The 17118-nt window shown below is 35.5% G+C and overlaps 1 long non-coding RNA gene across 1 annotated transcript; it reads right to left on the bottom strand.

Annotated features, from left to right (window-relative positions):
* Nucleotides 1-7552: 7552 nt before the first annotated feature.
* On the bottom strand, nt 7553-8241 carry LOC145114592 (uncharacterized). Its single transcript, XR_013711088.1, has 3 exons — nt 8198-8241; nt 7894-7994; nt 7553-7780 (listed from the first exon to the last, which is right to left on the bottom strand). It is a non-coding gene; the product is annotated as an uncharacterized LOC145114592 (long non-coding RNA).
* Nucleotides 8242-17118: the final 8877 nt, after the last annotated feature.

Below are 17118 nucleotides of genomic sequence, written 5' to 3' on the forward strand. Positions count from 1 at the left end.
GGTTGGTGATGGAAATGTCAGACGATGGGATAACTTCATGGATTATACCAAAAATCTTTCTTTCTGCAAATCGAAAGTTTACTTCTCCCATACTAGACATATTATTTATTAGATGCATTCTAAAGGCAAGATATCACTCTTATGATATCTTCCGATAAGTACCATTCAGTATCGTAAGCCTTCTCATTTCCTCCATTTACTTAATTCACTACAAGTCTTCACCATGATGTTCTCTACACCAAAGCAATCGTTTGGTGTATTGAGACGAGAATGAAGATAGAGGAAGGTTTAGACGCCTATTCCTCCTTATTACCTCGAAAAATTATATGCCAGTTCTAATATCGTAATTAAACGTTTAGAAATCTGAACACATAAAATTTCCATATCCGGTCAGCAACAGACCATAGATCCGATCAAACGATAGCATAAAGCATCACAAATTATTAAGCACATAAAAGCATCTTAGGCATCTTCCCTAATTAAGCTAGTGCTTATGTCTATTCAGGCGTACTTCCTAAAATATATTAGACACACTCCTCACGATCATCGCTTAGCATTCTAAGTTTAAGTCTAGAAATAAATCCTTATTCCTAGTTCGCTTAAACTAATGCTCTGATACCAACTGTGACATCCCCATTTTCACGGTCAGAAAAGACCGATTTTGTTTATGCTTTATAAAAATCAGAGTGCCTCTTTTAATAAAAATGTTGTGGAATTTGTTCCCAGAAAAACATGATCAATACGTTATCAAAGCATTTCCGAAGAAATGTATTTTTATCCATTTTAAAACATTTGGGATGTCATCGTCAATACAGAAACATAAGCATAAACAGATCTTACATTCATTTACACTAGCGACCTACATCTCTTTTGAATCCCTCAGTGTAAAGTAGCTTCATATCGACACCTATGATACAAATAAGCATGAGTGGGTCAGGTTGGGAAACCTGGTGAGTACATAGGTTTTTCAACCCACAATAATATAATTATTATGTTAAACATCAAACAATCAACCCAATTACCCATCCCCATTATCTTCTTTACTCTTAAGGATCTACCCTAAGAATTAGCTATTCCTCATTCATTCATTCCTAAGGATCATCCTAAGGAATCGACATGAAATCCATCGTTGTCAGGGTTTACTCAACAGGCACTAAGTCGAATAGTCGCCAGGGTTTATACAACAGGGTACATCTGGTGAACACTTAGTTCAAAACATCTGGTGAACACTTAGTTCAAAACATAACGTGAACACTTAGTTCAAAAATACCTAGTGAATACGTAGTTCAAAAACACCTACAAGTTACGAGCCTGCTAGTGTTCCACTGGGCTGTCTAGAATAGTCTGTGGTCGTCATCTATACTCCGCTAGATGGCTAGATCATCTTAAACATTGAGGTCTCTCATCATTTTATCACACATCAACTATTTCATCTACCCATGTTTTACCCAACATTTTCGTAGATATAAAATACATATACAGTTTAAATCATTTAAAACATGTATAAATCGTTCATCCCTCATAGATATCAAGAACACAGATAATATGCACACATAGCACGTAATTTATATTAAATACTTCATATCTATGTGTAAGATGAAAGTAACTATGCACTCACTTGATAAGGTGGTGATTCGGTACTTGGACAGCGCTTCGTTTACTTTAAAATAATTTCCTTCGACGAAACCTAGTATTATTACCACTAGATTTTAGTCTAATATTTACCGTGACTAATTATTAGTCTTATTATTATTATTATATAAGCATTTAAACAATACTTTCCAACCACTATGTACAGACAGGGGCCAGACATAAAACACCGGAGGGCAGGACCATTTTGGCATATAGCACTTCTGAAATCGAACAACCCTATGCGACCCTTTAAACCAGATTCCCCGTACCGCGAGTAGTTAAAAAGATATCATAACGACACTTATATAAGTCATAATAATAGCTCAAATATTTATTATAAGTTCATAATAACAATACTAATTTTAAATATAAGCTATATTAAAATAGGTAAGCATAACTTACTTACAAGGGGGTTTTAGCTAGGAGTCGGGCTCTGCAGGGGCAGAACTTCGTCGCTGAATCTTTCTAAGAAAGATTCGTGCAGCGCTTCAGCGCTCACCTTACTATACTAAAACTACAAAAAGAGAAGTCGAATCACGAGGGACCGAAATGCTCGGGGGATAAGAAGAGAAAGACTCTTGAATCAAGAGAATGGTGCAAGAAATATGAGAGCCCAAGCCTCTTATTTATAGTAATTGAATTTACAAAAACTACCCTCCATAATTACTTAATGACCTTATAGTTATATAAACGACTAAACACCCCTTCATAATACTATTTTAAATAGATTTAACGATATTTGTACTAAACTAATGTCGAAAGTACTCAACACTAGTCTTATAATAACCGCATCGTCGATACCTTTCTAATGATATATACATTTGTATATATATGTGTACGTATATATGATTTATACTTTATTTTAATACGTAAATATGCTATTGTAATTTGTAACTCGTTCATACGAACTCCATTTTTGACGTTCTTTATATCCACGCGTTGGTATTTACGAGTACTACAACTTTCATTTAGACGTCGTCAGCCAATTCTCATTCTATCTTAGATTTACTAAACTGTATCGAATTTATCGCGCTCGAAGAGTAGGGACCAAGTTTCGTCCATATCTTTAACATATGAGCTCTACTCTTGACATTCTTTATATCCACGCGTAGGTAAAAACAAGATCTAAAACTTTCATTTAGACTACGTCGGCTAATTCTCGACCGATCTTAAATTTAACAGTAAGAGGAGATTATACTGTTGAATGTCCGCGTAAAATTCATAACTTCTACATACGAACTCCGTTTTCGTCTGTCTTTTTACCGTTGAGTTCCTATTAATGAGATATTCAACTCTCATTTAGGTCGTGTAGGCCAAAAACCGCTAAAATTCGAGTTTCGGGCCGTGCACTGCTATACGAAATCTTAGAAAATTCATAACTCTCTCATACGAAGTCAGGTTTGGGCGCTCTTTTTTTGTATGTTCTCGGTTTAAGGTATACTACAAATTTTGTTTAGATCACTAAGGCTAAAAACTCTTCTACCGTAAATTCACTATTTACGTCTCCCGGTGCCGTGCCGGTTTTGCCATAAAACTTCGACGGGCCATAACTTCTTCGTTATAACTCGGATTTTGGCGTTCTTTATATGTACGGAACCCTTGTAACATATACTACAACTTGGTTAAGATTAATACTTCTAAATAATATTCCATAAAAAACTAATTTTTGATGCTCATCGTCTCTAAATTGACTAGCCCGGATCTGCGGGCGTTACAGTGATGTTATACGGGAGGAAATGCAGAACCCCGATATGTTGGGGTGAGGCTGAGCAGAGGGTCATGGGGAGTACTGAAGTGGTACTCAAGACGACAGAGAGGATCCAGCAGGTCTGGAGCAGGATTCGAACTGCTCAGAGTCGGCAGAAAAGTTATGCCGACAAGCGCCGTTCGGACCTGGACTTCCAGGTCGGGGATATGGTTCTCCTAAAGTTGTCACCTTGGAAAGGTTCATCCGGTTCAGGAAGCGGGGCAAGTTAGGCCCCAGGTACATCAGTCCTTTTAGGGTTTCAGCTCGGGTGGGTAAGGTGGCGTAGAGGCTGGATCTGCCAGTCGAGCTTAGCCATATTCATAGTACCTTTCACGTCTCCCAGATGCAGAAGTGCCTGGTAGACGACTCTGCAGTGGTGCCTCTAGAGGATATTCAGGTGGATGACAGTCTGAACTACATTGAGCGACCAGTAACTATCCTCGACAGGAAATCAAAGGATCTGAGGAACAAGAGGGTCGAGCTGGTGAAGGTGCAGTGGCAGCACCGCAAGGACTCAGAAAGGACTTGGGAGCCGGAGGACGAGATGAGAGAGCACTACCCCGAGCTTTTTCCAGATGCAGCATCAGACTTCGAGGACGAAGTCTAAAATAAGTGGGGGAGATTTGTAACGCTTGGTTCCCAGTACGTATTTTTATTATAAGTTTTTGCATTTTTACACAGGGACTCGACGAGTTGAAGGCCCAAATCGTCGAGTAGATGTGAATTTTGGACGCGGGTGGAAGAGTCTACTCGCCGAGTCGGAAGCCCCAACTCGACGAGTAGACCTGTCTGGATGAAACCCTAAATTTAAGGGTTTGCACCCTATTTAAACAAGTTATAGGGTCTCCACTCCGGCCTCCATCGCCCTCAGACTCTATCCACGAAACCCTAATCGAATATTGAGTGTTCTTGAGCCTTTTTGTGCCATTTGTGTGTCTTTGAAGCTTGAGAATAAGGAGGAGGCTTGGGAGATCAAGGAAAAGCAAGTGGATCCAGAGGTTTTGGCATATCCCGAGCTCATTTGAGGTATAAAGCTGATACCTTGACTATTCATTTCTTAGATCTCCATTTAGGGCTATTTTCTACCTTTTCTAAGTCTTAGTGAAGCCATATTCGGGATTGTGAGTATCAATGGGGTTGTACTTCAGATCTTGAACCTTTAAGGGTTCCCATGGCATAAAGGTGCCAACTTTATGTCCATAGGAGTCCCATGCACCATGTAGACTTCATTTTGGCTCCTTATGAGCTAGTTAACCCATGCATGCACGTAAAGTTTGTAACTTTACGTGCTATATCGATCCTAGGAGGTCAGATCTATGTTCTGGATGCATTAAGCCCGACTGAAATCGACTTGGTAGACTTGGAGTTTGGGGGACTCGGTGAGTCGCTCATAGGACTCGGCGAGTCGGGTCATGGTTCCCTAACCTTTTCTGTTTCTGATTGATTTGGTTGAGTCAAGAGGACTCAACAAAATGAATGTGAATATGGACTTAAAGATCAAAGAACTCGACGAGTTCAAGGCAATGTCCCAACTTAGATGAAGAAGAATTCGACGAGTTCAAGGAAGAACTCGGCGAGTCAAGGGCTAAACACTTCAACTTGTATGAAGAAGGAATCGACGAGTTCATGGACGAGCTCGATGAGTCAAGAGCAAAAAGGTCCTGATTCTGTATGTAGGAGAAGTCGAAGAGTTCTTGAAAGACTTGACGAGTAGGATCGAAGTTCCAGTATTTTGTGGATTATGGAACTAAACGAGTTGGTGGACCAACTCGACAAGTTAAGTCAACCAGATGTTGACTTTGACCAAAAGTTGACTTTGACCAGGGTGTTGACCTTAACTTTGACTTTGACCTGAGTTGACCCTTGAAAGGGTCAAGAGTTTGGAATGGTAATTAAGGAAGGTTGATATGTGTAGGAGTTTGAGAGTAGTTGATCCCAGCATCGAGGACAGTTCAGACACTTCAGGACATTGAGGTGAGTTACCTTCCAGTAGAAGTGGGTCTAAGGCACCAATGTCGGCCCACTAGTAGGTGATTGTAGTTGAGATAATTGTCTTTGTGTTAATTGTCTGGTATGCCACTATCTATTATGCTTTATGTGCTAGTATGCTATGTGATTATGTGGTAGTGGTAGGGGTGAAATAGTCCATGTATCCTGTTGAAAGAGACCGAAGGGGTAGGCCAGCACCCGGATATGCTAGGCAGTATCCGGTTGAAAGAGAGCGAAGGGGTGGGCCAGCACCCAGATATGCTAGGCGGTTACCGGTTGAAAGAGACCGAAGGGGTAGGTCGGGCACCCAGATATGCCTGACAGTATGTTATTGTATGGTATGTGGTATGATGGGGGAACTCACTAAGCTTTGTGCTTGCAGTTTTCAGTTTTGTTTCAGGTACCTCTTCGTCAAAGGGGAAGGAGCCGACACGGTAGCAGCGCATCACATACACATGATTTCCGCATTATGAGTTTCTTGGGATTGTACTCTGACATTGCTACTATTTTATGATATGGTTTTGAGACATTGACTATGGTTTTATGAAATGGTATAATTCGATGATGTTTTTCCGTAAACAATTTTATAAGTTACTTAATCAAAAAACAAAAATTTTGGTCATGATTTTTGGGATGTTACACGTTAATTACTTACTTTTCATGATAATGGTTGCGATTGTGCAGGGGTTAGAAATAGGTTCTTCATACGATGGTTACGACGACGCATTTGCTGGAATTTACGAGCCATTTATGGGTTAAATGAGATGGATTTTGAGCTGCATGGGATTTACATGGACCATGAACCACACCAGGAGTTTGTATCAAGGCTTGATAAATGTAAGGATCATTTTCTTAACATTCTACTTTGTGATACGAACATCAGAAATGCATGTATGAATGATGAGGTGAAAGATCGAGTAGACCATGGTAATGATTTGCAAAACGATGAGGAGGCAGAGGAAGTAGTGACGAACAACTACATAATACATGATCCAAATGTTAGGTGGGATAAGATGGAACCTAAGTTAGGGGACGTGTTCGAATCACCTGCACAACTGAAATTATGTGAGACAAACTATGCAGTAAATGGAGGGTACCAAACACTAGTACAAAAATGACCTACGGACACACCATAAAAGTGTGACCATATGCGTATAGTGACATTTTATTTTTTCACCGAAAGTGTGACTGAAGGTGACGCCATCGTATGGGTCTTATGGTCACTTTAAAATATAGTGTCCGTATGATATAAAAACATGTGGCCGTACTATAAAAGTGTGGCAATTTGGTAGGGAATTTTGTTCCTAAAATCAATCATTTTATCCAATATTGTGGCATTAAACCGTCATTAGACACATTTAATTAGTAATTCTAGTAACTGTATAACACCAAATGGCGACATACATGTTGTTTCAATGTGATGTTTTGCTAATAAATTGTCACCCAATTCAAAGTTTATTAAGACTATTTGGTATCTTTTGCAGACATGCAATTATGGTGAACATGACCATGTTCACTAAATGGTCACATGTAATTAATTTTATAAGTGACGATTTGCTAATAATTAGTCACAAAAAACAATCTTTTATTGTGACTATTGTCTATCGTATAGAGACACAAAATTAAGTGAAACATGATCATAAGTATTATAAAGACACATTTTATTAAAATTATAGATTTAATATTAGCTTACGGCCATATTTGTATTGCTTATTATGACCGATGCTATCATTCAGATATATAAAAAGTCGTAACTATGACTATTTTATATCCTTTCGACATAGAAAATCAATTAAAAATAACCGTAATTTATTTATAGACACAATATTGTTTGTAATTATGACTAATATTCAATTTAATACCACAAAAATTGGTTAGTAGTATAACCTATTTTATCATTTAGACTCATAAACGATGTTGAGTGTGATGCAAAGTGACCATTATATAATTTTAGAGGCATTGAAAAAACTTTAAAAAATAGCCAAATTTATATTATAGACACATGAAAATTTTGTTGTGTGATTATTGTTAACATTCAGTGACATTACTTCGATTTTTATTGTTACTTTTGCTATATTTCAGACACATTAAAACATTATAAATGAAAGTAACCGTAAAGGCGTAAACCGACAATATGAAACGATAAAAAACTGATATTATTAATAATTGAAATGCAAATCCATACATAAGATCCCTAATTAAATTAGAAAAAAAACCTTGTACTAATAACAATTCTAAAAATATGGTAAAGAAAGCAAAAACATTGTAAACCAAAAACTAGATATAACTAGACTTTCATCTTAATGGTAATGTTCCTCGTCTTCTTGAGAAGGCTATCGCTCGATATAAAAGTTGTTTTACGGTGCTTTGAGTTTTGAAGTTCATTATCTTGAGGTGATTTCATATCTGTACCTATACCAACATCATTGAAACAAAATTGAGTAAATAAAAAACTTAGTGGAATAGTTTATGAAGGAATCAGGTTTGACAAGGTATTTTGGCCATGAGACAAAAGTTTTATATACCTGCTCAACTATTTTGATTTCTCCAATTTCATGGGGGTGCAACTGATTCTTTTTTGCCATTTCATCAATGAACACTTTATAGCAGTTATCTTGTAGAGGAACTACATGAGTGAATTGTCATTGAATAGTGAATTTAACATACAAGGTAAGTAATAATTCGATAATTTGAGAGCAAAATAAAAACTCAACTTGTATTGTATAACGTCTATTATATCTAAACACACTAGAGTCAAAATATGTGATTATTAAGTTGTAAGATTAATCAAATACTTGGTAAGTAGCAATTAAAGGCTTCATAAGTTACCTGAGCTCATAACTGCTAATATCATTTTCTTTAGCTTCCCTGATAACATCCAGGTCATAAAAATTTTGTATAAATATCAAAAGACAAAAAAATAAACCGTTTGCTTTAAAAGATGTGCAGATCAGAATATAGGTATAAAATAAATTTAAGTGTGTATAAATCAAAGGAGTTGGAAGAAATGAGTAGTAAGAAGTATCTACCTTCATCAGTTTAGTCCATAGTTATATCCCCCACATAAATACTCAGCTTAAAGTTGGTGATGGCTTCCCTTCCACTAAATTTAACAACTTCTTCTTCATAAGCCCTACATTCACAAAAGATCTTCACGTTATAATATCAATTTGAATTCACGAAAGAAAAGTATGATATGAATATTTTTAACAATAAGCACAATAACAAATAGATACAACTTCATTACACAAATACTTACAGATTCATCAACAATCATGGGAGAAAGAGCATAAGGTGGTAATGTACTCGCAGAAGGCGAAAAAAAAACCACAACTAAGTAATGTGGGAGAGAGTATTATTCTCCTTCTTACCACCATATCTTGCATTCGAAACATACTAACATTAATGTATGGAAAACACTCTTGATGAGTTGCTATTTGACACCTGGACCAATTAAAAAGGGGTCAATTTTTATATTTAAGTGATATGATTAACATATTATAAAAAAACATGAAGTTCCCAGATGAAAAGAAACATATGGAAGATGATGAGGTGTGGGTGATGGAAATTCAATTCAAATGAAAGATTGAATCTGCTTGTTTTAAGCAACAACCATTAAAGCACAAAAGACACAACTTTCAACAATTAAAACATCATTGTAAAGTCACAACTCCAATTGTTAAAGCACAAAAGAAACACATACCTAATCAGTGGTTGATCTGGGGGTGGGGGTTATATAAAAATGAATCCAAGACAAACATACCTTCCAAGCCAAACATGGTGAATTTTAGGATTTTGGCATCATGGGTGAGTGGTGGTTGTGCCTGTATCGTGATGTTATTCATAAGCAACATTGGGACCATTGGCAACTTTGGGTGAGGCGGAGCAGTTGTGAGTGGCGAACCTGGTGACGAGCTTTCAAATTAACACAATTCGACTTCAACAAATCATCTTCCACATACAAAGCTTTTAACAAATGACACTTTCCATTCTTCGTTCTAGTTTTTCCATTTTTCCTTCAAGCAGTTCCATCTTAGATCAAAAACTAAAAAGAGTAGATTCAAACATTTAAAAAACCAACTCCATCATATTAATGTGTTAAAGATATCAAATTAATACGTTAATATAATAGCAAATATTGAGCAAACTACTAAAAACAGGGAAAAAATGATATTAAAGGGTAAATCGAGAAATACAACATGATTTCATGGAATTGGAACATTTTTCCTTACACAAATTGAACTGGGATTGTTTTAGAACCCTCTCCTGAACACAAAGAACCCATATTGAGGCGACGATGTTTCTGAACCTTAATATAAACTGTGTTTGTTTTAGAAATCTGAAAATAACCATATTTTTTCTTCAATCTCAGCGACCATCATATTCTCGCACTCAAATTCCCCTCGTTATCTGTGGCGGCATCTAATTTTCTCAATATCTGGTACGGAAATTCGGTGGCTGCCTTCGTTTCTCGGCCTCTAATCGGCGATGGAGGTTGATCGATGAAAGGGTGTTGGGTTGTCGGCGAGTAAGGGTCAGTTGGTGAGAATGAGATTGTGAGAGATGACATATTATGTTTTAAGAACATTGATTTTCTCCAAAATTTGGGGTGAATTTGAATTTCTTTAGGGTGCGGCAAATATTGAATTTTTTAAAATTTTGGTTAATATAAAAACAAATAACAAAATTATATATTTATAATTCTTTTATAAATACTTATATTGGTATCTTAATATTAAAATCTATAAACAAATGATATAATGAAAACATCAATAAAATATAATATTAATTTTGTATTTAACCCAAAATAAATAATTAATGTAACATAATAGAATAAAAGATTTTGTATTTATCTCTTGATTTTCTTATAGTATGCAATTTTATGTCAAAAATGAGATGCATATTGTCTTCATGTGAATATTTGTTGATATTTAATGCATCAGTGGTAGGTGATGGTGGTGGTATGTGGTGGTGGTGGTGGCGGTGATAGGTGGTAGCGGTAAGTGGTAGAGGTGGTAGGTGGTCGCGGTAGCGGTGGTAGGTGGCGGGTTGTGGCACTCGAAGGTGGTGGTATATGATGGTTATGGTTGAGGTAGAGGTGGTGGTTGCGGTGGCAGTGGAAGGTGGTGGTGATGGTGGCGGTGGTGATGGGTCATAGTGGAAGTGGAGGCGGTGGCGGTCGGTGGTGGTGGCGGTGACGACGGTGGTGGTGGGTGATGGTGGTAGAATTAATTCCATCATCTTCTTAAAGGAAAGTGTTTTCACTTATTTGATGAAAGTTTTTTCATTTAGGATTTCAATTTCATCATACAACGAACCAAATGCACCATAAGCCATAAATCATAACCCGCAAGCTACGACCCATCAACTTTAACCCGTAAGCCCTAAGCCATAAGTCACATTTCATACACCCTACACCATAAGTTATAAGCCATAAAGCACATGCCACAAGCCATAAGCCACAAGTTATAGGGCAAAAGTGATAAGCCATAAATCATGTGTCATAAGCCTTAAGCCCCACAACCTTAAGCCACAATGCATTAGCCTTAAGTCGTATGCTTTAAAGCATAACCCATAAGCCATAATTCATACGCCGTAAGCATAAGGCCTAAGCCCTCAACCATAAGATCTAAGCCCGATAGCCTAAGCCCTCATCCACAAGATCTAAGTTCGACATTATACGTCATAAATCATAAGCCAGAAGGCCTAAGTCCTAAGCTAACCCTAATTCATAAATCATAAGCCATAAGCCATAAGCCCTAAACCACTACTCCTAAGCCATAAGCCTTATGGCCTAAGTCATACACCATAAGTCGTAAGCTATGGGATATAAGTCTTAAGCCTTAAGCCATAAGCCATAAGCTTAAGACATCAACCATAAGCCATAAGTCATAAATAAATTTATAAGCCACAAGTCATAAATTAAGCTATAATCAATAAGGCATAATCCTTAAACCCCCAACACCTACCTACAAGCACCCATAATTTTACGACTCTAAAGTTTTTTAAAATAAAAACCACACCTACCAAACACCTTAACCCTACTCTCAATCCTAAGCGTTAAGTACTAAGCTATAAGAGAAAATCTCTAAGCCTTAAACCATAATCCATAATACCTAAGCCTTAAACCCTTAGACATAACACAAAAATTATAAGCCTTAAGCCCCAAGCCACACACCTTAAGCCATAGACTATAAGCCATAAGCTACAAAGCAACAAGCCATAAGCAATAAACAGCAAGTAATAATCAATAAGCAATAAACCCTAAGACATAGTACATGATAAGTCATGACCCATAAGGCATAATCCACACACCATTATTCATATGCTATTAGCCTAAGACATAAGGTTTATGCCCCAAATTGTAAGTTGTAATCCCAAAGCCATAAGCCATAAGCCATAAATTATATGTCATAAGTCGTAATCTGCAAGCCACAAGCCATAAGCCATAAGCCATAAGCCTTAAGCTATACGTTTTAAACCATAATTGTCGAGGAATATTTCATGCACTATAAGCCTTAAAACGTACGCTCAACAACCACAAGCCACAAACCATAAACCATAAACCAAAACCTTCATGTATAATCCTTATGACGTAGAGATTATGACATAGAGATTAAGGCTAAGACTTAAGGTATACGACTTATAAGGGCTTAAAGTATATAACTACAAGCCATAAGTCGTATGCCAAAAGCCATATGCCTTAATCCTAAGTCAACGCATACACCATAAGTTATAAGCCATAGGACTTACCTTAAGACTTCAGATATAAGTTATAATCCCTGAGCCTTAAGAGATGAGGCTTAAACCCTAAGTCATAAGCTATAAGCAATAAGATCTAATTAAATTGCAATTTTTAAAATGCAAAGAAAATTCCAATTTTGTATTAAAAACTAACTAGAATATTATTTATATCTTAGAATAGACAAGATCAATTATATTGAAAATAATTAAATTTACAAATTATAATATTAAATTTAGGTTCACTTAATACACAAATTTTATATGTCATTATAACTATTAAAGGATTTACACAAGTGGGGATTTCCCCATTAGACATAAATTCGTTTCCCCATCCAAAATCATGAAAAATTTAAGGGTTCCCACCCATTACCCAAAATCATCAAAAGTTTAAGGGTTCCCACCCAAATCGGCGAAAACTTTTTATTCCCTCCTTTTATTCCCATGTCGATGAAATTTACATCAGTATAATTGATTAATTTCATAGATCCTACCATCTTTAGACATTTCCCGCTCTCTGGCCACTATCGTAAGTTTTTCCCCAACCACCTTCACATAAAAACAGGAGGCGTGTTTTTTAGCACCAATAGAATTATTATAACACGGCAGCAACTATTAAACATGGGCATTGAGGTTATAACCTAACTACAACTGCATATGCTAAACAAAAAATCGAAGGATGCAGGGTAGAAGCCTAGAAGTCGATAATCACAAGCACCGATAATCATTCAATGGATTCGTAATCAGTGGCTCAATCATCGTCTCTCACAAAGGCAAACACCTCATCGGAGCATATAAATCACATTTTGATCCCTCGGTTTTTCACTCATACACTCATAGTTACGAATTTAAATTTATGTTTTAGATTCTGGTTATGCATCTCACTCGATTCACTGGCAACATCCGTTCAACTCTCTGGAAAGTTTTTGTTTATGTATCTCTACTAAAAAGTCGATCTCTCTCATGTCTCTCATACTCTCACTGACTAAGACTAAATACAAATTCTTATTAGTTCAATGACTTTTTTTATTTCTTCATTGCAACAAAATGCCTAAATCCCAATTTTCTATAACATATGTTAATGACTTTAGTGATTTTAGAAAAAAAAAATATTTACATTTGATAAATATGATTAAATTTTATTTGCAATTTGTTAATTATATATGTACATCGATATAACTAAAGGATTGAAGTGTGTTTGATTGATTTTAAAGATTGAATTATGTCTGATTGATCGATAATGTCCAACTATACTGAGATGGGTTGAATTGTTTATTACTGTATGCTCATCAATGGAGGATTTGATTCTTTATCAGATGCACATAGTAAGTTTTCTATATTGTTTGGTGTTCATGGTTCTTTTTGTTAATTTTCAAGTTTTTGATTGAATTTTTGTTGCTTTATCCTATAAGTTATGATTTTTGGTTAAGCAATGTTTATGTTAATGAAGTAATGTTAAACTCCACCATGTTCAGCCGGTGTAAAAAGAACTTCATCCACTCCGATTTTGAATCGTTGAACTGGTATAACTTTTATGAGGTGCTAAGTTGTTGTTACCTAATTACTAAAGTGCCATTCATTCATATGCTAGGAAGGGTTTTCTAGTTTCAAAGTTGCATGTGTTTTAGTAGAAGATAAATTTGGCCAGAATGTCAGGTGATTTTATTTGAAGCATTTCAATATTGTGAAACATTTTTCTTTTTAGCACTTCCCTTCAATCAATCTTTGAAATCCCTTTTCACTTTATTAGCCATAATATTGTCTTCATCATTTTTGCACAAGTTTTTTTGAAAAATTAAAGTTGGATACTAGAATCAAACTATAATTAGTCATTTTTAATAATCAACAAACCCGGAAAGTTAAAGTGGTTTGACCCCGTTGGTCATTTTGACCATTTAAGTCTTTTGTGGCATTTTGTTTAAAATGACCATGTGGCCCATTTTGGTAGGTTCATCTGGTACACCCTTAAATATTAGTATTTAAGACATTTGAAACTTGGTATTTCAGGTATAAAGTTTAGCTTTTGGATCCTTTTGGTCATTATTGACTATTTAGGTCCATTGTTGGCATGGAGGTCAAAATGACAAAAATGGACAATTTGCACATTATATTCAACTAAAAAAGCTCCAGATGCATATTATGCAATTCGCCTTAAGGGTTTTGTAATTGGCATCAGGGTATCAAGGGATTGTGCTACATCATTGCTGTTGTTTTGTGTTGTTTTTTGCTGTTTTGAGACTATTTATGTTTTATTGTTTTGTAGTTTGTTGCTGACTTGTTAAATTCCACTTGTTGCTGTTTTAAGATGATTTTTCTCGGTATGATCTGTTGGTAAAACAGAAAAAAAAACAGTCTTTTGCTCATTTGCAATTTTGTATTTCAAGTTTTTTCTCATTTAACATTTTTTGTATTAAATTATTGATTTGCCCTTGTGCCTATGCAGGTCTTCACAGCCCTAGCAACCTCCTTCCATACCCTTCAATCTCTCAAAGTTCAACATCATTTTTATATAGAAGGGTAAAATGGTCATTTACTCATATTCATAAAGTTTATTTGGTCAAAGAAAGAAAGAGTCTCTAGTCTTTGTTCATTTAACACCTAATTAATGGAGAAAACACCATTTCACTGACTTTCTATATTAAGTTGTTATTTCAGAATGTGAGTAAATGACCATTTTACCCTTGAGTGTTTTGAGAATTTGTAGTTGTGTATTGTGTCAGGATGAGCATAATTCGTGCCCGATTTGTCGACATGAATTACGGAAAGACGATCATGAGTATGAAAGTAGGAAGGAGAGAGAAAAGGAGGCTGAAGAAGAGAGCAAAGGAGCTGCAAATGCAGTGGGAGGAGGTGAATATATGTATGTATAGGTCAAAAAAGAAAAAAGAAAAAAAAACTATTATTTAGGCCATAAAGGTGATCCCTTCATATTGGCCTCTCAAGCACAACAAGTATTTTACGTGACAGACCCGATCGATCAAAGTATTTTACTGTAATGGTGGATGACATGTTATAACATAAACTGCATATTATAGCAATGTACTTTCGTCATGCAATGTTAGACAAACTTGTATTCTTTTCATTTATTTATCATACTTTTCTGATAAAGAAAGTTGTATTCTTTTTATTTTTTAATGGTGTATGATCTTGTGCAATTAAAAGAATACATGACAAAAAAGGGCAATTTGGACCTTTCTTGTGGCTGTTACCGAAACTCCACCATTCAATACAACTATATTGTTATTTGTTTTTGTTTTTATATTCATTTTATTTTATTTTTTTGGTTTTTTCACAAATTGTTTCTGTTAAGGTAACTTTACAAAACTACCATTCAATTTTCTTTCATTTATTTATGCATCCCTTTAAATGCAAACAAAGCAATGTACTTTTGTAAAATGACATTATTGACCTTTTTGTTCATTTTTAATTCTGCCAAATGATATCAGAGAAAAAAATGGCCAATTTTACCAGTCGTCCAAAATGTCTAAAATTGTCATTTTTTGGAATAATAACTTAACCAGGAAAAAATTTTAGTTTTGCAGCAACAAATTTTCAATTTATGAAGACTGTTCTTTAAACTTACAAATACAATAGTACAACCAGAATGAACATTACATAATTATAGTAACATATTTAATGAACGACCCCTAATTATATCGATAAGACATTATTGTTCTTTTCTAAATATATTTACATATAGACACATATAATAGTTGTAATCATAACTAAATGCTACCTACACTCACAATATTTGTTTCTTCTCAAAGCCAATTCATCATATTTTGACACACATAGTAAAAGGTACATGACCATAAACAACCAATACTAACTTGTTTTTTTTTCTTACGTTAACTAAGTACAACTAGTACAGAACCGTCCTATGGACACACAAATATTTAGTGTGACCATATGTATCACATTTAAGCTACTTTGTCTGTTATGTGTCTAAAAAGCCACCAGGTTATAGACACACATACAACTGCCTCATGTCACAATACGTTTATCTATTTTCTCTTATAAAAAAAGTATGACAATCTTAATCGATACATGTGGCTAATTATGAGCTATGGCCTCAATGTTCGAGTGTGACTAATATTTGCCACATTTGGTATAATTAAGTGTGGTTAAAGTTTTGATTATCTATACAATGGCCACACACAATAATTTAAATGTATCCAAAAAACAGTTTGTAAATTTTTTTAATGGCCTTTGGCCACACTTTTAATAAAAAGTGTGACAGGCCGTTTTTCAGAAAGTGTGACTGTAGGCCATTTTTGTACCAGTGAAATATATTTTCAAAAGAGTGACAATAGAAGAATTGTTGTACGATGTGGTAAGAGACATGAAGATAATTAATGCCCTTTTAGACTTTATGCATCTTGGATGTACAATGATAGAACCTTCCAGGTTAAGGCAATGAATTATGAGCATCTTTGTTCTAGAGTGTTTAAATTTGGGTATATTGTTACCCAGAATGGATTGGAAGACACTATGTTACTGAGATAGAAAATAAGCCCAAAGTTAAACTTAGGGAGATGATCAGTGACATCAAAAAAAGGTATAGATTTGTGGTATCTATAGGACAGGTTAGAAGGGCAAAACACTTGGAAAAAGAATTGATTGAGGGTAAATTAAATGAACACTATGCAAAAATTTGGGATTATACCCAAGAGTAGTTGAGATCAAACCCTGGGTCTACATGAAAAGTTGGTGTTACTAACAATCCAGGTGAGAAGAATTATTTGAAAAGGTTTTACATTTGTTTCAAATCTTTAAATGTTTGCTAGAAAATAGGGTGTAGGAAGGTAATAGGGTTGGATGGGTGCTTCCTAAAGGGTCAGGTAAAAGGTGAATTACTCACATCCATAGGTAGAGATGCTAATAACCAAGTATTCCCAATAGCTTGGGCTGTTGTTGATGTAGAAAACAAGGATAATTGGACCTAGTTTCTAGAGCTTCTGAAGGATGATCTTGACCTTGGTACTGGTGTAGATTTGGTTGTTATTTTT

This window comes from Lactuca virosa, chromosome 5 (genome assembly GCF_052849685.1).
Source record: "Lactuca virosa cultivar CGN04683 chromosome 5, Lactuca_virosa_CGN04683_v6, whole genome shotgun sequence".
Classification (NCBI taxonomy): domain Eukaryota; kingdom Viridiplantae; phylum Streptophyta; class Magnoliopsida; order Asterales; family Asteraceae; genus Lactuca; species Lactuca virosa.